The sequence below is a fragment of the Acyrthosiphon pisum genome, chromosome A1 (assembly GCF_005508785.2).
Source record: "Acyrthosiphon pisum isolate AL4f chromosome A1, pea_aphid_22Mar2018_4r6ur, whole genome shotgun sequence".
Classification (NCBI taxonomy): domain Eukaryota; kingdom Metazoa; phylum Arthropoda; class Insecta; order Hemiptera; family Aphididae; genus Acyrthosiphon; species Acyrthosiphon pisum.
Genome location: NC_042494.1, coordinates 25461027 through 25473906, shown reverse-complemented (window position 1 = coordinate 25473906; position 12880 = coordinate 25461027).

Genomic DNA, 12880 nt, shown 5'->3' with positions numbered 1-12880 from the left:
TCCCGGCTTTATTGAGTTCATGTAGGGCTTAAAATGGGAAGAAATTCCAGAAGGGACTAATGTCTCCATATAGATTTAAGCTTTCCTATATTATAATTTTATGCATAATGTATTAATGTCTAATATGTATATTATGTAATGTATATACAGTGATTATGTAAGCATACTCATCCCACTTTTAACCCTGAATAATATTAATCCTAATTAGTTAAAGGGATCCACCATCAGAGGTAGGGGACTAAGTTCATCGATATTACAGTATGGAAATGTACTGAAGCAATTCAAAAGGAACAACATTTAAACGAAATTAAAATAAATCAATCAGTATAATATATAATATTATAAACTAGCTGATCCCGCTCGCACTTCGTTGCCTGTAAAAAATGACAACTCTTAAAAAAATTGTGATTGTTCAACTCCCTTTGGGTGTAACAATTGCTGGCTGCAGTAAGTGAAACTCAGTCACCCTGGTAGGTAATCCGACTACGTCGGATCGCGGATAACGGCGATGAGCGGCTATAAGTGTAACGTAGGTAGGCAGCAATGTGTGAAAATATATATAAAAATAATTTTTCAATTCAAACCAGTAGTTCCTGAGATTATCACATTCAAACAAACAAACTCTTCAGTTTTATAATATTAGTACAATTTTATGTTCCAACTCACAGGACCTCTTATGGGCACAATCATACTCTACATCGCATGCTCAGAGCTCAAACAACCAATAGTCCTTAGGCCACTATTTCTACTTTTATTTTTACTAAAATTCTACATTTCTACTAACCATAGTATATGTATAAACTGAATTATTACTATCTAAATCATTTCTGTATTTAATTATGCAATTATGTAACTATATAATAACATCTACACTTTATTAGGGGAGACTGGCTTAATATGACATACCACTTTTTAATTTAAAAAAAATTCAAGAAATAATGTTAGTTATCACATAAAATTTGAGCAGCATATTTGTATTTATATTATACACATATTCCTGAAGTCTAGTTGTACATCTAATACAAATAAATAATTTTAATTCACTTTTTTTTATATGTACCTACTACACCCAAAGAAATACGATTGGTAATTTTGACAATACACAATTGTCGATGCTTAACAATATAACGTTTTTCACTAAGAAAATGTTTTGTTTATTCTACAAGGTAAATGTTGGGGATAATAATATTGTTTTATTGACACGACCATGGTGTATTGTTAATTATAATATTTCAAAAAATAAACTGTTATTTTATTGACAATACAATTTGTGAAGTTGATAATTTAGTACCGTTGATTCTACAAAAATATTATCAATGTGATAAAATTATTTACAAGGGTATATGTCATTTGTATAAGCAACCATTGTATACTTGGCAATAGAAATAAATTATAAAATGTTTGAAATTTAATAGTTTAATCAATTTTTTTAATATAAATAGCAACACTTTAGAAATATATTTTAATATAATTAATATAATAATATAAATATGAAAATAATATAATAATAAACACTGCTATGTTATTTTGCCTGATATCTTACAAGTTTTTTTCAAAGTTTTTATGGCCAAAGTATTATAATAAGCTTATTTATAAAATAATTTTAGTATTGCTTGCCTTTTTATGTTCAACTTCGAATAAAAAAAATTGAAGGAACATAAAGTTTTATATTTTAAAATTAATTTTTAAAAATGATTAAAAAAAAAGTTGATAAGACAAAAAACACATTTTTGTTATCAAATTCTCTGATAAGGTCAAAACCTGTGGTCACTGTATACAATTGTATGTAGGAGGTTATTTGTCACGTATATACCTAATGCGGATTCGGTTCGCAAATATCAATAATTCTAATCAAAACATCAATGTGTCATATTACCCTAATATGTCATATCAAGCCAGTCTCCCCTACCATATTTGTAAGCTATGTGAAATTGCCGTTTTGGCGTTTAATAAACAATTATAATAATAATAATATATAGGGGGTATGATCGAACCGTCCAGAAAACGTAAAAGGGATAAAGTTAAATAATTAGTTAATGGCTACAAAAATAGGGACAAACTAGAATAGGTACCTAAGGGGCTAAGGGCTAAGAGGTATTGTCTATACCAGGCGTACCCAACCTTTTTCAACTTGCGGGCCACACTTGAAATTTATATTTATACTGCGGGTCGTCTTCACGGTTTTTTTTTGTTAATTTCGATATAAATGTACAGTAGATATATTAGGACATTAGGTATATCTATTGTATATTTTATTTAATATAATATTATCTTTGTTCACTTATCGAATTTATGACTAATTGTATGTGTTTAAAGTAGGTACTGAGTATTTCCACGCTAGTTGCTAGTTTGTTTTCGTCATTAGAAACTAAAGGTTCACATTTTTGTTCACCATTTTTTGTTTAAAAAATAATAAATTCAAATTGTATTTATTAAAATGTCTCAAAATAAAAAGCGCAAAATTGATTCCGAATGCCGTGTTTTCAATGATAATTGGAGTCTCAGTTATTTTTTAAATAAAAGAATTATTAATGCGTATATTTACATTATTTGGTTTTACCTACTTATATTTGTGAACAAACGTTTTCACGCATGAATTACGCAAAATGTTCAGAAAGATCTCGTTTGAGTGATGAACACTTACACTTCTTATTAAGAATTGGCGTTTCACATTTCACTCCAAATATTTAAAAATTGGTTAAAGAAAAACAAGCCCAAATTTCACACTAATATATTTAAATGTTCTAAAATCAAATAAATTTTTTATATTAAAATTAAATTTGTAACATATTTTTCAGTATATTAAAATAAAGTTTTTATAAATTATAATTTTTATTTTTTTTACACCTAAGTATGTCCTATACAAATTTCTAATTTTTATAAAATGGTTTTGGGCCAGTTGGAATACTTCCGCGGGCCGGATGCGGCCTGCGTGTCGCGGGTTAGGCACGCCTGGTCTATACTATAATTTGTCATATAAAATTGCTGAATTTTATTTTATAGTAGTATGATGAAAATTTATTTGTACATAAGTACTTATATCTTGTAAGTTTAGGAAAAAAATATCGAATAAAATGTTTACCTTACGCTACTATTGTTTTCGCTGTTAAAACATTTCGTTATAATATAGGTAGTTAATAAAATACATATTACCGGTCACGACTGATGGCTCGTGAACTTGACCACCGTTTTTATTTTATTTTCTTATACTTATCAAACTTTGCGAAATATATTATTTATAATTATATACGCGTACTGCAGTCTGCAATTCAATTTACCTTGGTTTTTCATCTATACGGCGGTTGAACAGAGTTCCCTTCTCTTAATTGTTCATTTATATATGGCATAGGCACATAATCATATTATAATTTATAAGTATTCCTATTATAGAATTATGTTGGCCATAAATAGGTACATAATACTATCTAAAGTTTTTTTTATTATAATAATTATTTATTATGTATTTTTAATTTTTTTCCTTATATGTTAATTTAATATGATTAATAATAATTGTATATCTTCAGTCAATGATTCGTGAGTTACATTTTACAAGATTATCTTTCAACCATAGACTTATTATTATATGGACTGCGCGTTTCTCATTCCCTACTATTATAGTACTATAGGTTGCCAAGTGCCAAGGCCACCCGTAGAAATTTTTCTCGGGGGGGGGGGGGGGGGGGGGCGAAAAAATAATACACTTATCAGTCCTCCTTATCGCCCTCCAAGACTACTGTATAAAATGTAAATAAATGCAATAAAATGCTATACAAATTACTAATTAGGTATTTTCTAAATGAACAGGGGGGGGGGGGAGGGCGTGCCTAAAAAATTGGTAGTTTCGTCTATTATTTTTTTTATGAATTAAAACATGATAAGTAAACGACATTTTTCTCCCAAAGTATTTTTTAAAACATTTACGAGAAGAACAAAAGAATCATAATATTTACGTTCCTATTCCTAAACATAAGGAATTAATTCACGTTCTTATTCTTTTAAAAAATAATGGAATTAATTTCTTAATTCGTTCCTCCAATAAGGAATCAATTCCAGGAATTTTCCTTTTAGGAACGCATTCCTTAACAACATTGTCTAAACTAGGCTTTATCAAACGTTGCTCTGTTTTGAATAAGCAATATGTGTTTTAAATCTCTCATTTTTACATTGATTAATATAAATAATAAAATATTCTATCTAGTGTCTATATTAGGAAAACTTAACTTTAAAATTAACAAAAAAAATAATACAAGAATTAATAAAGGCATTTACTTAACACTATAAACAATAACAGTGGGTAAACAAACTTAAAACTGTGTTTTAAATTGTTTTGTTTTTATTGTAACAAATTATTTGTAAGCATCTAATGAATAATAAATAAACAAACACTTTTATAGTTCTAAATTATCCGCACAATATTGTATTCCACATTCAGCAGCTAATAGATAGTTAAATGTAAACCGTTAACTTGATGTTTATATAGATATTATATTTGATTGTACAGTGGTATACAAATATTACAACTTTATGTCTTTATGTATTCCTTAATAAAAGATGACTATAAAAAAAGCGGGTAAGTGGATGTCGCTCTGCTGTATAGTAGGTTACAAGTGGGTCAATGTATAAAATATTGTATTAAACTTGAATTCAATGGTACAATATCATTGTATAAGAAAAACGATTCTGAGCGGAGACGGTTTGTCAGTCTGGATATTGTTATTATTTATTATATCCTGTAAGTTGAATTTATATTATAATAGGTATTATTATTTGTTATTCGTTTCTATGGTGATAAACAAAGCGTTCGAAATTAAAATCCCAGTTTTAGCGGTTTTTTGTAATTTTTCAGTGATTTTTTCCGTGGCATTAAATAACTATTGATAAAATCGAAAAATGACTCCTTTAAAGTACCACCTTGATCCAATTTGCTAAAATATAAGGTACTATATGTTGAAATCGAAGCATTCCTTCTGGTGGGAATTTTGTATACAGGATATAAAAAAAAACACCATTGTAAAACCACTAGCTTCCTCGTTCCCCTCAGAATCTAAAAACGGGTAAGTATACTTACTTAGTTATAACTATAAGTGAGTTTCACACTGCTGTGCAGTAGAATACGAGTAGGTTATGACTGTTATGAATTTTTAGCTCAAAATAATTTGCCTAAATTTTAGTGATTGGAAGGGCCAGTTACCGTCTACGGTTAAACTTCGATTAAGCTTAATCAGTTGATAACAGATATTTAACCGGGCAAATTCGGCCGATTAAACTCCGGTTAATTTTAATCAGAGACGGTACAACTGGCCCTTACAAACTCAGGCTGTAGTGATAGTTAAGACTCCAAATTGATATACAATAGGTATAGTTGTGAACATTATCTGTGAAATATAGTTTTTATTTTTTTGATATCACTTACCAATACGAAAAAAAGTACTTTTCGTTTCAAAATCCATTATTTTTGTGTTTTTCAAACTGGAAAATATCTATTTTTTAATTCCGATATCGAAAAAATAAAAACAACCAATATAAAAACAACCAAAGTTCTCCTTTTTATTCTCGACGGGCGGATTATAAAAGGTATGTGTAAGTGTGTCGATGGCATTATTATAAGTTTCCGTTGAATCTAAATTTATTAAACGGAGATTTCCTTTCTAGAACAAAAATAAACATTTAGAAGATATTCGCATGTGAAATGATGTGATGTCATATTTTCGTGCCTATATACGATTTTCGTATTAGCTATTCAGTTATAGCAATTTTGACAGCACGTGAGAATCACAGTGTCACACATTCGGAACGTGATAATATGATGGACCGCTATTTAAATGGTCGGTATTCTGTTTAAACTAGACCGACCGGGTATTATAGGTGTGTGACATAGCATATCCTTTGCGCTCGCGTTTCAACGTCGCCCTATATAATATAATATGTTATATTTACACGAAACTTTTGAAGAGAGGGCCCGGCGCGAGACTTGTGGACGGGCTGTCGGCTTATGCTGCTGCAGTTGCCGTGAACGAGTATGATATTACCGTTATTATTATGACTATGATTATTATTATTATTATATCATACGCGCGTATTATATCCTACGTGAGCCCGCAGGATGAGGAAATGGCCAATCTGTGAACCCCGCATGCGAAAAATTTAAATCCCACCCATCTTAAATGGCTATATAATTCCATTCCACGCTCGCGCGGTGACGTCGCGTCGTCGGTTATACGTTTCGACGAAATGCCACCGGTATTTTTTTCGGAAGCCCGCGATGTCCCAAAACAATCGACAAATCTGCATGATGATGATAATTTGATATTATTAAATAATATTATATGGGTTTAAACGCGATGTACCTACCTACTACCTATGATATTATAATTTATAATACTTACAACTATAGCCTCAGTATGAATCATGATATAATATAATACCTATGTTGAATATGATTAAACTTTGAGGTCATTGAGGACCACCATCATCTAGCAGTACCTATATACTGCGAAGTCTACTGTATACGGATATTCCGGTACCTAGTTGGAAAAATAATCCCGGTAAAACAATCTCCTCACTGGGAAAAAATGTATTGTATACAAATTGTCTGATACCTAAAAATTAAAAAAAAATTACTATATATACCTATATATATAATATACAATGTATGTCACGATACTGAGAGTTGTAATAATAATAATACATAATATAATAACAAAAAAAATAATAACAATAATTTATAAGAATTATTATATAATAAAAATAATTATAAAAATAATAATTTTTTTGAATAACAGCATTTAAGAGGACACTACCCATGCATTTGTTGTCTCCGTCTTACACACGTATATGTACGACACACCAAATTTTCATTCATAAAATATTGATATTAGACTGAATTGACCAATATATTATCAAATTTAGGTAAGAATTTAGGTAAGAACATTATCTATGCTTAAGCGTTAGCAATTTTTCAATAGCAATTTTCAAGCAAGATATGGCTAAGTATGTAAATATTACAAAATAAAAATGCTCATATCTTGTTTGAAAATTAAAATTATTTAAAAATCGCCGACGCTTAACCAACTATTTCACTAACATATTAATTTTAATATGTACCTATTACCAATTAAGTTAGTTAATGCCCAGTATAATGCTACTGGGAATTTTTTCCCGCAATTCTAAAATTACAGAATCCATGGCACTACTACACTAAACTATATATAATCTATCGAATCTATATCGAATATGCATAGTATAATAATATAAAATATTCAGTAATTTAATAATTTTCGAAACAACGAATCCGACGTATATATATAATAATACACTATTACCAGGCACTAGCATTGTCATAGTATTGTACCTATTATATCATTAAAACAACATATAACAGGATATTAAGTAAGTGGAAACAGTGTTGGAATAGCGATCATTATTTTACATTTTTACATTGGATATTTACGACGTATGCGCACATTCGTCACATTTATTATTCGTTTTTAGATTCTAAGCGGAATGATGAATTCCTCAACAATTATAATTACTGGAATAGAAACAATTTTAGGTTTAAGTTACATTCATTTTATATGACCGAGTGAAATTGAATATTAAAATCAGAACCGGATTTAGGCAATAGGCTATATGTGATTGCTTTTGGACTGAGTGCCTGAATGAATTGTAGGGGGTCCCAAATAAATAAATAGGACAATACATTTTTGACTTATTAAAAACATTTAATATTTCCTGTAATACCTGCTAAATAGCTAAGTACTTATTAAATTTGACTATTTTTGAGTTACATTATACCAAATTGATCTGTACTTCTTTACTTTGAATTGTGGATTTTGAGCATGCACAATTGGATACCTACTGTCGTGAAGGAGACTTCGTCATATTTTTTTCAAAATGTTATCGATATAATATAATGTACATTGTACACTATAGCAAGGTATATAATATATATATACAAAATAGTATAATATTATTAACTGATTACTACGATTAAATAAGTAAAAACTAAAAATAATAAAATTACTGATGAAGAATTAAAAATGTGTCACAATAAGATAGGTGTATTCAGAATTTTAAATGATCCATTTCGATTACATCATACAAAATATCACATAAAATATTTTATGTAATATATTAAGATATTCTATGTGGGTACTGGGTATACTATGATATTTTCAAAATGTATAAATTATTTTTAAGCTTTTTATACCGCGAACCTTTTCACACAATCACACCATTTAAGTTACGTCGTAATCAGTATCTATACCTTTTGATTTATAAGTTGGTAACAATAAGTCAATAAATATTTATTATCAGTCATTCAGAATATTATGTATAATCTAATATATAAAATGGTTGTGTCACAGCAGTGTTAGTGATTGAACTCCTCCGAAACGGCACGACCGATTTTGATCAAATTTTCTGTGTATATTTGGTAGGTCGCTGAGAATACGTTTTAGGCTAAAGGGAATCGATCACCCCCTGGTAGGTGCTCAAACAAGAATTTTGAAATTTACTATAGAAATTTTTGTTTGTTAATGGTTGCTATGGACACAAACAAATAGAAAATATTCAAATTAAAAAAAAAATAATAATAAATAAATATTATTCTCAAATCATATAACCTATAGTAACCCATATTATTTTATTTTAATTCGAATATTTTGTATTTGTTTGTGTCATTAAAAAAAACCAGCAAAACGTCATAATGCTATTTTTTGTCGTAGAACAAATACAGACGAGTACATCCCCTTGCGTGACACCATCGCTATTGAAGGAGACGCGGCCAACATTGGTCTTTTGACCATTCTCTTAGCTATTCGTGTTGGAAGCCCGCGCATTCAATTGCGAAGAGATGAGCTGGCTGAAAGAGTCCGAACAAATGTGCCGAATTAGTGTCAACTTTTTTGTGTTTGAGTAAAAAATATGACCGGATTTAAGAAAATATTGAGAATTTTAATAATCTGAGCGCACGGCAGTGTGCCAGGCCAAGTTCCAGCAATGCCAGTGTATCTTTACACGAACCAATTCGCCCAGTTTTTCTAACCCATATATCTCTGATTCCTCTTAAGATAAACTTTTGAAATTTTAAACACAGATTAATCTCGAGTAGGCTTAGGACGCTGTAAGAAAATGAGCCCTTGATTAGTGCCATTTCAAAATGGGAGGATTTCAAAATTTGCTATAGGTATTGTTACTCACTCACTCACTCATCATCAAAATTATAAGACACTTTCCGTATAGGTAGAAACGTGAAATTTGGCACAAAGGTAGTTAAACTACAGTGTAACTAAAAGGAAATATCTAAAAGTTGAAATTTTTACAAAATTAATCCCGCTTTAAAGAGTGTTTTTTCTAAACGTATGAAGTGGCGCGCTTAGCACGCATAAACATTTTCTTTCAAACTGCGTTACAATATGGTAATAAGAAACTGTTTGTAGTTGACTTATATATATATATTCATAAAACATAATAATGTTTTCGTAAATTTATTTTATTCAAATATAAAATATAATATAATTATTGAAATACAGAATATTTTTATTATATTCGTTGGTGTACGGACGATAATTTTACGTGATAACGTCATAAGAAAACATTGATAAAAAATTCCATACTCTTAAAAATTAAATGAAATTTATTATTATCACTATAAATTATCATTATTTTGTATGATACAAAGAAGGAGTTGCCGAAATAGCCACGATCATAGTGCCATTGTTGAATTTAACCGTCTAAGAACTTTGTATAGTCCAACTATTCTATCTAAAAAGTCGAAAAATAAAAGATCGTACTTTGCATGGTATTGAAAACGCTCAAGAGTCCAATCTCTCAGCTCCTCAACACAGACCCAAACGGTCTTACGAGAGAAAATCTACGACACAAAAAAAAATAAATAACACGCCGTCCACGATGCTGAAGCCCGCAAAAATAAATGATATCCCCTACATAAACTTAACGGTGAAAAAAGGCCAAGTTCCAAACTCCCTCTCAAAAAAGTCGGCCTATCAAAGTAGTGAAATCTACATTGTGGCCATGAACGTATTCCATTAAGTCTGGTAAATGTATTATTACGATTCTCTCTATCATACTTTATAATTTGAACAATCACAATTTTTTAAAGGGTTGTCATTTTTTTAGGGCAACGAAGTGCACGGGGTCAGCTTGTATAAATATAATAATAATACACAGGATGATTTATTAAGCGTAAAACACTCATTACCTCAAAAAGTATTAATGTTTTTGAAAATATTTTCTTACATAGTTTCAAGTTTTTAAAAAACACCGTTTTTATAAAAAATCATATTTTTAAATATTTTTTAAGTTTTTTACTTTTTTGAATGTCAACATAGAATTTTAATATCATATTCCAAATCAGAATATTTTTCTAAGTGTTTTGATAGATAAAAATTGAATTTAGGACGAGTAGTTTATGAGTTATAACTTATAAGTATTTGAAGTTTTGACAAGCAGAGTAGTGGACAAACAATTTGCGGGGTAACCCAATATCACTCCACTCCGCTCATCTAAACTTTAAGTACTTATAACTCATAAACTACTCGTTCTAAATTTGATTTTAGATTCTAAGTGGAATGATGAATGTATTGATTTTACAATGGTGTGTGTTTTTTTTATTTTTGTGTCTATCATCACGGTTTGGGGCAGTAAAACTGCTTCGATTTTCTTCAAAAGTATCTTGTTTGATGGGAAAGTGAATCTAGTTGGTGCATTCGGGAGGTCAAAATTTGAAATTTCCAATAGTTTTCAAAAGCGCCGTGAAAAACAAAAGAAAAATTTAAAAAAAACGGTAATTTTTACATAAAATCTGTTTTCGAGAAAATTGATTTTGGTTTTTGGTGTAACTTTAAAACAAATGACTGTAGATACATGACATTTTCACTGGTTGTTTATATTTCTATTTTCTATACATGATAAAATTTTCAAAATATTTTGATTTGTTTTGAACTGTTTAGGAACGTTTTCAGTTTCCAATATTATTCGTTTTTTTTCCATGAATGTCAATAAAACTTTATTTTTTGAGTAAAAATACTTGAAAATGTAATACAAGGCTCTTACTATATATTTACAATGATATTTGAAAAATATTAAAAATCCTTAGTCACAGTTTTTTTTTTATTAGCATTTAAAGTTCAAAAAGGTGGGTAAGTGGATGTCGCTCTGCTGTACAGTAGATTACAAGTGGGTCACTGCATAATGGATGGTATTAAATTTGAATTCAATGATATAATATCATTGTATACGAAAAACGATTTTGAGCGGAGACGGTATGTCAGTATAGGTATAAGACATCATATTATTATATAGTCTATGGTATTAAAAAAAAAATTGATCTATAATAGGTACCTACCTATAAAAAATTCCAAATTTATCATATCAAAATATCTATTAGGTACTTATAACGCGTTATACATCAACAACAAACCGTGATACTATCATAGATATATAATACTATATAATAGTATACTTTAGACGTTTCAAGTATACCCACGAATAATATTTTTAATATTTTTCAAATGTCATTGTAATAATATAGTAAGAGCCTTGTATTAAATTTTCAAGTATTTTTACTCAACAAATAATGTTTTATTGACATTCATAGAAATAAAAACTAATTAAATTGGAAACTAAAATAGTCCGTAAACAGCTCAAAATAAATCAAAATATTTTGAAAATTATATATAAATTACCAGTGTTTGGAAAGAACAAGTTCCAAAAAGAACGGATTCCTGGAACCAATTCCTTTTTAAAGAACGGCACGATGAATGAATTCCTTTTGTATAAAAAAAGAACGAGAAAATTAACTAGTTCTTTTCTTTAAGGAAAAATAACAAAATTGTTTGTTCCTTTTTAGTTCCAAAAATTTACACAGAAAAGTATGTAAAAATTGAAATTAAGATATATTTTTTTAATGTGTATAATGTATATTCCTAATTAGTGATTGTTATCGCGTATCGATGTTAAGACAATCGACATACGTTAACCAAAAATTTAATTTTGAAGAAAATCTCAAAATATATAATAATATATTGCATAAACATATAAAATATGTACCTACTTGTAGTTATATATTATAAATAAAAATCAAGAAAGTATGCATAATACGAAAAAAAAACATTAATGATTAAATAAGAATTTTTATTTTATTTGGAACTAAAAAAGTAACTCGTTCATCATCATTTATATTTCGCTTGAAAATTAAAATGTCGAATAAAAGCTTAAGCACAGATATCTAATATTATTATCTAAAAATGTTATAACAGGTCAATTCACTCTAATATTAAAAATAACAGCATATGTACTATTGAAACTAATGAACGAAAATGTCGTAAGTGTGTAAAACGGAGACAACAAATGCATGGGTAGCGTCCTCTTAAAAATTTATAAAATGTTTAATTTTTATAGCCAAGTATTGAAAATTTAAAACAAGACTCCATGTAAATAGGTTATACCATAGAATATTCTATGGTTATACATAAATTACTTTGTTCACCTTAATATCATCAAATATACTTAGTACCTACCTGATATCATAGGCTAACTTACCGTTTTCGCACAGAATCGTTTTTCTTATACAATGATATTATATCATTGAATTCAAATTTAACACGATCCATTACAGTGACCCACTTGTAACCTACTGTACAACAGAGCGACATCCACTTTTTTTTGTAACATATATCTTCGTCTGGTCCAAGGTCTTCTTGTATGTCTCTGCATTCCGTGAATATAAATTTGATATTTCCGTGTAGGATAGCCGCGTATAACCAATTCTAAGGCTCTTTTTAAGGGTTCGGTGCCGGTGCGTTTTTTGGTACAAAAACATCTCTTACAGGAAAAACTCTCACGACCTGTAGAATTC